This window comes from Geotrypetes seraphini, chromosome 4, assembly GCF_902459505.1.
Source record: "Geotrypetes seraphini chromosome 4, aGeoSer1.1, whole genome shotgun sequence".
In the NCBI taxonomy this organism is placed as follows: Eukaryota; Metazoa; Chordata; class Amphibia; order Gymnophiona; family Dermophiidae; genus Geotrypetes; species Geotrypetes seraphini.
Window position 1 is genome coordinate 132,335,600 of NC_047087.1, and position 12,588 is coordinate 132,348,187.

A 12,588-nucleotide genomic window follows, 5' to 3' on the forward strand; every position below is an offset into this window, starting at 1 on the left:
TGAAAAGAGGAGACTGAGAGGAGACATGATCAAAACATTCAAGATAATGAAGGGAATAGACTTAGTTGATAGAGACAGGTTGTTCACCCTCTCTAAGGTAGAGAGAACGAGAGGGCACTCTCTAAAGTTAAAAGGGGATAAATTCTGTACAAATGTAAGGAAGTTTTTCTTCACCCAGAGAGTGGTGGAAAACTGGAATGCTCTTCCGGAGGCTGTTTTAGGAGAAAACACCCTCCAGAGATTCAAGATAAAGTTAGACAAATTTATGCTGAACCAGAAAGTATGCAGGTAAAGCTAGGCTCGGTTAGGGCACTGGTCTTTAAACTAAGGGCCGCCGTGTGTGCGGACTGCCGGGCATGATGGACCACTGGTCTGACCCAGCAGCGGCGATTCTTATGTTCTTAAGTGTTTTGTACATAGTGACAACAGTGCCAATTATTAATAGTTATCACTAATCAAGAGTCAATTAATTAATTAATTTACATGCATAAGTGGTTAACTAAACTAAAATGATCACCTCAATGAGACACAGAAATCCAAAACAACAAAGGAAATGGAACTAATGTTCTGGACAAAAACAAATTTATTCCAAAGAGGACAAATCCTCACATTCCAACAAACAATAGCATTTCGGTACTTTTAGCAAACCTCCCAAAGAACAGTATAAAAAAGGATATTTCGGAGGTTCAGAAAACCATATAAACAAATGGTCCAACATGAGGTCCTCAACACTATACAGTAATATCTAAAAATAGTCATATGGAGAAAGAAAATAATCTCTGCAAATCTGCAGTTAGTAGGAAGGCATCTCACCTGCCAAACATGGACCTTGTTGGGTCCCCCTGTTGTGGTGAACTATTTTGTACATATGGTTTTGTCAACCTCCAAAATATCCTTTTCTTGTGTTGTTCTATGGAAGGTTCGCCAGAACTATTGCTATTCTTTGTTGCAATTTGAGAATTTTCCCTCTCTGGAATAAATTTGTTTTTGTCTAGAACATTGGTTCCACTTCCTTTACTGTTCTTGACTATACACGTAATCGTGTACATAACTGTGTGTGCCATTTATAGAACTAGTAGAGCAAATATGGTTGGGCAGACTGTATGGATCATTTGGGTCTTTATCTACCGTCATTTACTATGTTGTGTTACAGAGATGGAGGACCAATCTATGCCAGAGCATCTGTAAGGAGTCTATTCTATAGGGGAATGTAGGTGCCTATTTTTCCCTATCTGAGCCTCTGGGCTGGCCCTTTGTTGACAGGGGCTGCCTTTCAGTGTGTTTCTATTCACTGGGGGCAACATCTCCAGCTGCAACTATTCTGGATACAGTGGTTGAATATATGGCATACATATCTTTTATTGGAGCACAATCGTCCTGTTCCCTCTTTTGGGATGAGGCAATGTGATTTCTCCATGGAACACATCCATTGTACTCTTTGTGCAGCCCCTGCAGAAAAGCCATGAAAACAAAATATAGAGGGAGGAAAAACAGAATTCAGCCCTAGTGGTCCGAGCACAGGCCTGGTTTGTCTGCATAGTACGACTGAATGCTTGCTTAGGTAAGAAGTCACAGGTGTTGCCAATGGGAGGGGGAGGGAAATCCAGGCAGAGAGCACTAATGAGACTGTGCAAGTGAAATACCCCATGGATTTCCTCCTCCAAAGACAGCTACAACCATACATCTGTTGAGGTAAAACAAGAACATCTTTAGATGCATGGTATAATATCATTTGTTCCATGAAAAGAAGAATATTTCAACTGGAGGCTGTAGGTGAAGAGACAGGAAGCTTCTTTCTGCCATGATCTGGTTAGCATATTTTTCAGCGTTATTGCTGTGGATGGCTGTGGGGCCAGGGACAGGCAACATGTTACCAGGTAAGAAAGACAGCCCTCACTTTGATAGTGCTTGAAAAACAGTAATAATGTGATATTAGGTACTTAACTGAAAATGTATACAACATTTTATAGTCATAGAGACAGTTAAGGATGGCCTTTGGAATCCTCTTGTTTAGGCTTCTGTGCTCATGGACTAAGACTGATTCCAAAGGATGGTGTGGTAGCCCCTGGGTTGGCACTCAGGGAGTTGCAACCACCCTGCACCGAGCAATGGTTAGAATTTAGATAGAGCTTTTAGTCTACACAGCATTGTACAGAGTAGATGTTGTTGGAGAGGCAATCTCTGATCAACCAGTTATATTTTGTTGAATAAACATATAGACCAGTGAGGTTATTTATCTTGTCAGCCAGAGGGATTGATTCTATTACTACTGTTAATTATTTCTATAGCGCTACCAGACATACGCAGCACTGATTAAAACCTTACTCATACGTCTCTTACAGAGCTAGGACCATCCATGGGGTATTTCACTTGCACAGAACCATCCTTATCTCAGTCTGTTCCCCATGATCTCATACCCCAATAATGATAATCAGAATATAATTACTGTACAAAGATTTGCAAAATTCCACCAGTTTATTAAACATGTCAAATTAGATAGTATATCATTTTCAGCTGCTGACCACTTGACCTTAAATGGATTTTCAGCATCTGTGTACTAGTGATGCTGATGAAAATCCCTTTAAGGGATTTCTTATCCATTTCTAGCTAGACCTTCGCATAAGTCAAAATAAAAGATAGGAAAATAAAATGAGACCTTTTTAGTATATATTTTTGACCAGGTTTTGAAGGCAATCCTTCTTCTAGTCGATTATGAGCAAAAAAAATGCCATTATCAAAATTAAATATATTGAAGCATGAAAAGCATTCCGATGACAGCCTCAGGGGGGTAGGGGGAGGAGTGACAAGCAGAAACAGGGAGAGGAGGATGTGTAATTACCCTTAAAGTGGACTAACATGGCAACCACACTGTTTTATGCAGGTTAGACCAGATACTCATGCACTCAGAGTTGAACACAAGTTACCGTATCCTGGAGAGTGATTGAATGTTGCCATTCTCTGTATATCTTTTATCTATATTTATAGCCTGCTTCATATTTCTGCTAAAGTAAAATGTGTAACTTTTGGCCATAAATGGAGTAATTCTATACAGAAGGCGCTAACCTTTACATACTTAGTAGGTACATAAATGATTAGCACCTAAATACCAAAAACCTGCATAAGCGCTATCTGATAAACAGTAGAACCTCTGTAAGTTGACCACCCAAAGGACTTTAACAAACTGGCCAACATATGGAGGTGGTCAACATAAGGAACTAGGCCTACTGTACTGATACATACATGTACTTTCTTGTACAGCTTTTATTAGAGAATATCATATGAAATCATATATAATCAAAACGCAGTAAAATCATGCATACAGTATCATACAAAATCAATACATTTAGAGCTCCTTTTACTAAGGTGTGTTAGGGCCTTAACGCGCGGAATAGCGTGCACTAAATTGCTGCGCATGCTAGATCTTAAGCTGGCATTATTCTAGAAGCGTACTGTGCAGTTTAGTGCATGGTAATTTTGTGCGTATGCTAAAAACGCTAGCGCACCTTAATAAAAGGAGCCCTTATTGTTTTCTCATGGTTTAATCATTCTTTCTGAAAAAAAAAATCTAATCTAATCTAATTTCCATCTTATATACCGGGTCATTCCAGCAAGGACTCGAACTGGTTAAGAAAGTTAAAAAGAATATAATATAAAATAATAATAAAGGTAATAAAAATTGTTTTCAATAAATTAGATGAGTCCTCAGTTAAGAATCTCTGAAAGAGATAAGTTTTCAGATTTTTCCTAAAAAGTGACAGAGATAATGACGTTCTGATAGTTGAGGGAAGATCGTTCCAAACTTTTACCAAGGAATAGGCAAAGGAATGTGAGAATTTACCTAGGGTTTTAATCCCTTTAACAGAAGGGAAAAGCAAGAGTATTCCGAAGAGAGTTAAATGATAGAGGTAATAAAGGTGAAAAAATTCCATGTAAATTTTTAAAAATTACATTGGCACATTTAAATTGAATTCACCAGTAAATAGGAAGCCAATGAAGTAACCTCAACAATGGAGAGGCATGATCATATTTATGTCTTCCAAAAATTAGTTTAGCCGCAGTGTTCTGAATGAGTTGTAGCCTCTTCAGAATAAATTTGGTTAATCTGATAAACAGGGAATTTGCATAAAAAACAAGTCAATCTTGGTCTGTTTCTTATTCTTATAAAGGTAAGTGGAGAAAGTACTCTCGATGCTGGCTACACCACTCAGCATACCTAGGCATTTTTTCACAGCAAATAATTTCAACTGCATTATCAGATGTCTAACATCCTCTTCTTTTGGATGTACCTTGTGACATTTCCGCTCCCCGAGACGGTCATGTCCGAGTGAAACCCCAGCCTAAATCCTATGCCCGAGACCAGGGACTGACTGAGGATGATCAGGCAGGAGATCCTGAAAGCAGTGCTGCCTATCCTGAGCCATCTGAACCTGATCAGGAGCCAGAATACAAGTTAGCTCCACGGCCCAGTAAAAGCCCCAGCTACATTAAGAGGTTTAATCAGGCTCCCAGTGGTATTCTGCCCAGCAACCTGGGGGGGAGCCCAAGAGCATGAAAACTAGGCACACACACACCTAGTACAGGGTGTGGCCCAAAGACTCTTAAGCAGCTCTCCAAGGCAGTAAGACAGGCTGCATACGAGGACCTGGCAGAGAAGGTTCTCCAGGCCAGGCAAAGGCCAGACCTCGCTCAGGAACCCATGGAGTGTGAGGATTCCATTGCTCAGGAGCCAACAGAGCAGCTGGGTATTCCAGAAAATATGGACACGAATGAATGGACAATGCCTGAAGCTGACATCGAGGAAGCTATGGATGTGAGCTTGGCAGCTTCTCACTAAGTACTGCAGGTACGGAGCTGTATAAGAATATAGTAGTGAAGATTGATAGAAAACTATTTTTGTTTGGTGTGTAAAGCCAAGCTCAGAGCAGTGCTGCACCAGCTTGATTACGTTGCTGCACTCCAGCTGTGCAAAAGCCCAGAGAAACTGAAGAAAGTTTTCTGGCTTGTGAAGCATTTTCCCTGTTAGCTATCTAAGTTCCAAGGACTCACAGAATTGGGGTAGGAGCACCGAAGATCTGAGGGTTGGGATTCAGAGGGAGCTTGTTAAAGCTAAGTAATAAAAGGGGAACCAGCAATTCTGTGGCCCAACAGTGGGAAGGACTGAAAACTGATTATTGCTGGAATAACAAGAGCCTGCAGTAAGGCTTTATTTTTTTTCTTTTCACGATTGAAGTTTGCTTTACAATGTGAAATGTAAGTGCCTGGTGAAGAAACCGGATTTTTGGATTGAAAGTCCAGGACTCAAGAGTATTCTTGAGGACTTCTTTTGGGACTAGTTTTGTGGGCTATTACAGAGACTGTGGTTCAGTGCAGGGTGAAGCCCTAGAACCTTGATTGTGAACTTACCTAACATAAACCCTGCTGTTCTTTCACTGAACTGTTTGGAAGATAAAAATCTATTTTTTTTTTCCTTTGGGAAAAAGGAAGCTTGTACGCTAGTGCTTCTTTATATGATTTTTTGGTTTTCTAATCATTGTGTTGTGGATACAAATTAAACTTTGGACATTGTTTTGATTGGACTTGGCTCGCTGTACTTTATTGTAGCGAAGCCCAAAAATATTGGGACACCAGTGAGGTCTTCCACTTTGGGAGCCACGCCAGGGTAGTGCTGCCGCCTGTCGGTGGTCTTTCACAAGCTTCTAGAGACCCCGGCAGGTGACAACCTACAATTCAGATCAGTCCTTCACGTTGAAAAAATCTTCAGAAACACGTGATAAACAATAGGATGTTAGGCCTAATCCAACATGTGATAATAATAAAACATGAAAAAAGAACTTATACTAAAGAAAAAATAATACAACTAAGGGACAAAGCCCACATATGCTACCCCTTGGTATAGAGTGAACTCAACTGGTCAAGTTATAGGGGGGTAAATTAATATTGTGTGCCACAGCCCAAGTGATCAAGATACAACTTATAGAGGTGGTCAATATATAGAGATCAGTCTTCCATTGAGTACATGTGGTGCATGTCCAATTTATGAAAATTAGGTCAACTTAAGGAAGTGGTCAATGTAGGGAGGTGGTCAACTATGGAGGTTCTACTGTATACACAAAAGGGATTTGTGATAACACCTTTCTTTTTTTTGTAATTCTTTATTTATAACAAAATCAATACGCACTTTCATCATCATAGCAAAAAGGATATATACAACAGAAGAACCCCCAAGCCCAATGATGAACCAAGACACCCGTCAATACACTTGCTAAATATCCCCCTCCCCCACCGTTATAGCAAGTAAGTAGCTGCAAAACCCAATCACTGTAACAGTGCAAGAATCTTGAAGGTAACCACAAAAACAATGATACCTAAAAAAACAGAAGATAGTAGAAGCCAAGGAACAGGCAGGGCACCCAAACCATCCCCAAATCCAATAAGTCATCCCTGAGCAGTGCTCCCCAAATCCATGCCCTCCACTGCTAAGTATCTGCCCCAAATATCAAGATATTGTTGCCATTTCCTGGTCAATAAGGCCGATAGCCTATACCTCTTACACACCCATCCTAATTTCTCCCTCATTAAGGTCAAAGTGGGTGTGGTTGAACTCCGCCAATAGCGAGCCACAGTCAGCCGAGCTGCTGTGAATGCTAACTGAGCTAATTTATCCTGAGTATCATCGACCCACCCTCCCATGTGTATCCCCAGTAATGCCATCTCCGCCATCTCCTCTAAGGGCACCCGGAGGAGTTGCCCCACATAGCAAAACACCTATCCCCAAAATACCTGAATCTGAAGGCAACTCCACCACATGTGAAAAAAGGTGCCCTGCTGTCCACTCCCCCTCCAACAAGCATCAGTATTGGTGGCTGAGATTTTGCTCATAATGACCAGGGTCATATACCATCTCACCAAAAGTTTAATAGCATTTTCCACCAAAACTAGTGCCACAGCCATATGATGGATCATAAATGTAATCCGTTCCCAGTCTTCCTCAAAAAAAACCATCCCCCAATCCATTTTCCAAGCCAATAGGTTAAAAGGTTTCCGTCCCCTTTCCCTGTGTACCAGTATATATAGCAGAGAATTACAACCCCGTCGTACTGGGGTCCCTAACATCTGCTCAAACCCAGAACTCCGATATGCAGCAGGTTCAGTCCGATGTGCCCTCATTAAATAATTTTTGTGATACCACCTTTCTGTGGTACAGTCAAAGTAATTTATATATGATAAACAGATACCTATTTTTGTACCTGGGGCATAGAAGGGTTAAGTGACTTGTCCAGAATCATAAGGAGCCACAGGTGGAATCAAGCCCAGTTCCTCTGGTTCTCAGGCCACTGCATTAACCACTGGGCTACTCCTCCACTTTTATATAGTGTATATTTGACTGGTGGGAGTATGCATGGGTGGGAGTCATACTGCATAAATTATAGAGCATTATAAGTTGCATGTATCTCTCTGGCATTTAAGCATGAATATATAAATCTGTTGTAAGAGCTGGTGCCCAACTGCATAGATGCATATGTAGCCGGTCATGCTAGTATTCTATAAAGAAAAAGTAGGCACCTTCTTTCAGCTGGTCAACAGTGGCCTTCAGGGCTTCCCGGGAGTTAGACCAGAGGCCAGCATTCCTCCTCTCAAAGGAGCTCCTTGCTTTCTGAGCTTTCTGTGCTGAGAGCTGTTCTTTTCAGCACCACAATCCACCCAGCATGAGTAGACAGCTTCCAGTAGCACTTGCAGCTCTTATGCAAAGTAGCTTGGCTCTCATTGCCCCAGTGCACAGGCTCCTTCTGGAGGAATGCCAATGACAAGGAACTTCACCCTGTCACAGTAACAAAATGCTCTCCACTAATGGCTTAATTAACTGGTCTCTTCATTGATATTTCTAGGTCATAGACTGTAAGTCTAGAAGTCGCAAGATTGTTGGCGGTATATAAGAATAAAGTTATTATTATTAAAGTCCACCTGGTATTGTCCTAGGTTCCAAATGCTGAAGTTGAAGTGTTGACACCCATGTGTCTACTATGTAGAAGCTTGCTTTACACCTTGCTTTTCTGTTTCATCTGATGCAACAGATTGTGAGGGAAGTACATGTAACATAAACCCCCCAATTCTATTAAATAACCACTAAAAATTGCATGTGCAAATTTGAGCAAGTGCTCAATTTGCTCATGCAATTTAATTGAATAACGGGACAAACCACTGATAATTGGGATCTTAAGCAATTATAAGCTCTAATTAAGATTTATACATGCACATTTAGGCATGGGTCCAAAAAGGGGGCACAGAAATGGGAGGATCATAGGCAGATCAGGGATGTTCCTGTAAATTATGTGCATAGGGATTTAATGAGTGTCAGAGTGTTTGCTGCAAGGCAGCCACTATTGTGGCTTTATAAAATGGGGGTAAAATTGTTACTCCCTCTGTACATTGAGGGACTTTGATAGGTGGTTTTGTAAAATAGTATGTGGATTAACCATGCTCTGACTAGGACAGGGGTGTCAAAGTCCCTCCTCGAGGGCTGCAATCCAGTCGGGTTTTCAGAATTTCCCCAATGAATATGCATGAGATCTATTTGCATGCACTGCTTTCATTGTATGCTAATAGATCTCATGCATATTCATTGGGGAAATCCTGAAAACCCGACTGGATTGCGGCCCTTGAGGAGGGACTTTGACACTCCTGGACTAGGACATGTAAATTCTCCTCTTCACATGCTATTTAAAATCGTAAAAATGTATATGTAATCCCCCTGTTTATGAAGTGGGCTAAGCAGCTGCTTAGTTACTGCCCAAGATGGTGAGATGAAGAAGACAAATTATTTTATTTGTTGGGACCAGAGCTGAGATCAGGATTGTCCTGAGAGGTTGAGTAAGCTTAACATCAAACATGTAATTTCTATGTTTCTATATGGGATATTCACGTGGGATCTATAGGGGAGTAGAAGTCAGGGAGTGGGTCATGGTATGGGCAGACTCGATGGGCTGTGGCCCTTTTCTGCCGTCAATTTCTATGTTTCTATGTTTCTATGTAATCCCTTGGAAATAAAATAGTCCACACCAAGTTTTATCTTGCACCAAAGACAGCTTTACTAGCGCTTTCAATTAATGAAGCAAAACTCCAAACAATTATTCAATAATGACCAGCTATTTACACAGTTCTCCTCCTTCTCTCCAGCACAGAAAATACTTCTTAAAGTTGTTATGACTATTCCTTTAGTTACAGATGTTGTAGTTCAGAAAAGATCAGCGGTCTCAAACTCAAACCCTGTGCAGGGCCACATTTTGGATTTGGAGGTACTTGGAGGACCACAGAAAAAATAGTTAATGTCTTATTAAAGAAATGACAACTTTGCATGAGGTAAAACTCATTATAGTTTATAAATCTTTCCTTAATTGCTTTTGATCTTTTCAGCTATACACAGCTGAAAGCAGTGCAACATGCAGAAAGTGAAGTTTAGATAGTTTTTTCACTTTCTGCATGTTGCACTGCTTTCAGCTGTATATAGCTGAAATTATCAGAAGCAATTAAGGAAAGATTTATAAACTATAATGAGTTGTACCTGATGCAAAATTGTAATTTAGATTCTAAACTAAAATATCAGCTGCAAGCGACAAGATTTTTGTGTAATCCTCTAGGCTTTTTTGTAGATGGGAGAATAAATATCCAACTTGGGTCTAGAAAACTTGTGACCTAAGTGTCCGGTGGTTGTGTCCACAACCGCCTTCAGCTCTTACCTCCTCCAGCACCAGACACAACCGCCATCTTACATCAAGCAGTCACCACCAGGAGAGGTGCCAAATTTCACAAGAGTTCACGAGATTATGTACACAGGCACAAGCTGCACTGCCTCCAATGGTTACCTTAAGTTCTGGAACGTTGCCCGCCTCACTGCTGTAACCTCACGCAAGTGCTTTCCTGCGTCTGTACGCGATTGTCCTCTCCACTCCACCTCACAATTGTGTACAGACACAAGAAAGCGCTTGCGTGAAGTTACAGCAGTGAGGCAGGCAACGTTCCAGAACAATGGTAACATACCGAGGGCCTCAAAATAGTACCTGGAGAGTTTGAGACCATTGGTATAGATTGTACCTTGATGGACAATACATCCAGTTTCATGATAACTCCCAATAGTCAGATATAAATGATCTGCTACCTGAATTTAATGTAGCCAGAGGTGTAACCAGTCCCTTGGCTGCAAAAGGGCTGTAGCCTGGATTCAAATGTACTTGTTAAATAAATCTCCTTCTCCTTCACCTGTATTTCTCTGGGGTGTGATGGTTCCTTTGCAATATAGTCATTACACCAGTAAGCTCTTTCCACTATTTGGATGTCATCCTTTACTCGCAGCTCATATTTGCTTCACAAAGCTCTAATCTTTGTACTGTATATACTCAAATATAAACCGATCTGAATATAAACCGAGGTAACCCTTTTCCCCCATAAAAAGGAGGAGAAAAATGTTGACTCGAATATAAACCGAGGTTAGAAATTTGGCTGTGCGAGTGTCATTTGTCAACCCCACCTAGCCTCAGTCACACATGCAGAAAACAGAACCCCCCAACCCTTTTCAAATACAAACCCACAAACTAAAAGGACTATTATACACAAATGAAACCCTAATATGCCAGACTCTGCACACAGTGCACCACAAGAGAAATAGAAAGAAATGCATTTCTTCCTGGACAGTCCAAAATATAAAAGCAACAGATGTAAATTTTCAGAGTTGACGTATTTCAATCACTAAACTGAAAATAAAAACCATTTTCCTACCTTTGTTATCTGGCGATTTTATTTTTCTGGTCATCTTGTTCCATCTTTGCTCTTAATTCTGTTTCCAAGGCCTTCTTATGCATTTGCTGTTTCTTTCTTTTCCTTCACTTTTTGCACTACATCCTTCTTTGGCACTGATTTTCATATTCAGTTTTCTTCCATTTTTCTGCCTCCATCTCAAATCTATCTTTCCAACTCTTCCCCTTTCCACCATCTCCTTCCACTTGCTTCCCGCGGCCTCCCCTTCACTATTCCTTTACTGTGGTTCACCAAGCAAAAACAGGAAGTTGCTTCAAAGGGGGCTGGAGACCACTATCTTAGGTACTCGGTGGCAAGTCAAATGCACGCAAGACAAAAGCACCCGGACAGTTGCGCGCATGACAGTTGAACGCAAGACAACTTAGCTCAGGACAATTACGCGCAGCGAACTACAACACATGCGCAGGAAATTTTAACAACACAATCACGCGCAAGACGTTCCCGTAAGGATGTAAGGAACGTCATTGTCATACGTGACTGCGGTCTTGTAAGTGCATTTTTATCACTATGGTTACCTAGCCTCTTTCTGCTGAGAATCTAAGTCATGTGAATGCATTTTCATTACTGTGGTGACGTTGGCTCCTTTTATATGTGCTGAGCACAGCTCGCCCTTCTTTCGCTGCCTGACTGTGTCTGTTATAGGTAAAGGTCTGGTCTTGCTAGAACTTTCTCTGTAACAGGTATTTGTCTTGCGCGGATTTCACTCGCCCCTGATGAGAGCGACACTACTTCCAAATTACTTCATTTGCAGGTATGTTCATATTAACATTTCCTTACTGTAGAACGTGGCTTAATGTGTTTAAAGCTATATAAGTTGCGCGCTAGGGAATCGCAAGATAAACGAGTGTAGCAACAATAGGGCGCTGTGTAAAAGCGCACCTGGAGATATATTTATCTATAATAATAAAATGCTGAGCACGCATGCGTACTTCTACTTCAAACTTTCGCCATCCGTGCACCCGCATAATCTCACCTGCCTTGTGTCTTGCGCGCTAATGACTATGAATAGTTTAAAGCTATATAAGTTGCGCGCTAGGGAATCGCAAGATAAACGAGTGTAGCAACAATAGGGCGCTTTGTAAAAGCACGCCTGGAGGTATATTTATCTATAATATACCTGGAGGTATATTTATCTATAATATACCTAGGTATATTATAGATAAATACCTATTTTTTTAAGTGTAATTGTCTTTTCCATTTAAACTGTTTGTAATGCTCTTTTCCATTGCAAAAGATAGTGATAGTCATATTACCGTATTTTCACGCATATAACGCGCACGTTATACACGATTTTTACAAACCGAGTATAACCATGCGCGTTATATTCGTGAGCGCGTTATCCCCTTTTTTTTTTACATAGTTCCCCCCCCACATCCGATTCACCCCGCAGGACCGCTCGCACCCCCACCCCGAAGGACCGCTCACGCTCGAACACGCACTCGCACCCGCACCCCCACCCCGAAGGACCGCTCGCACCCCCACAGCCTCCCCACCCCCCCCATCATATATAAGCTGCCTACCGTCGTCCTGCTGCTTCCTCTGCCGGCGGTCCTGCCCCTTCTCTTAGCCCTGTGTCTACGCTGCTTCCTCTTCTGGCGGTCCCGACGACGGTAGGCAGCTTCTACATGATGGGGGGTGGGTGGGGAGGCTGTGGGGGTGCGAGCGGTCCTTCGGGGTGGGGGTGCGTGTGCGTGTGCGAGCGCAAGCGGTCCTTTGGAGTGGGGGTGGAGCGGTCCTGCGGGGTGGTGAATCGGATGTCGGGGGGGGGGGCATCAGGCT

At 41.7% G+C, this 12,588-nt stretch overlaps 1 protein-coding gene across 1 annotated transcript in view; it reads left to right on the forward strand.

Moving 5' to 3' along the window:
• The first annotated feature begins 4,653 nt into the window (after positions 1-4,653).
• UMODL1 (uromodulin like 1) overlaps positions 4,654-12,588 on the forward strand; it is a 171,345-nt gene continuing 163,410 nt past the window's right edge. Inside the window, exon 1 of the mRNA XM_033940476.1 lies at positions 4,654-4,843. The gene's annotated coding sequence lies outside the window, so the exon portion shown is untranslated. The remainder of the gene's footprint in view (positions 4,844-12,588) is intronic.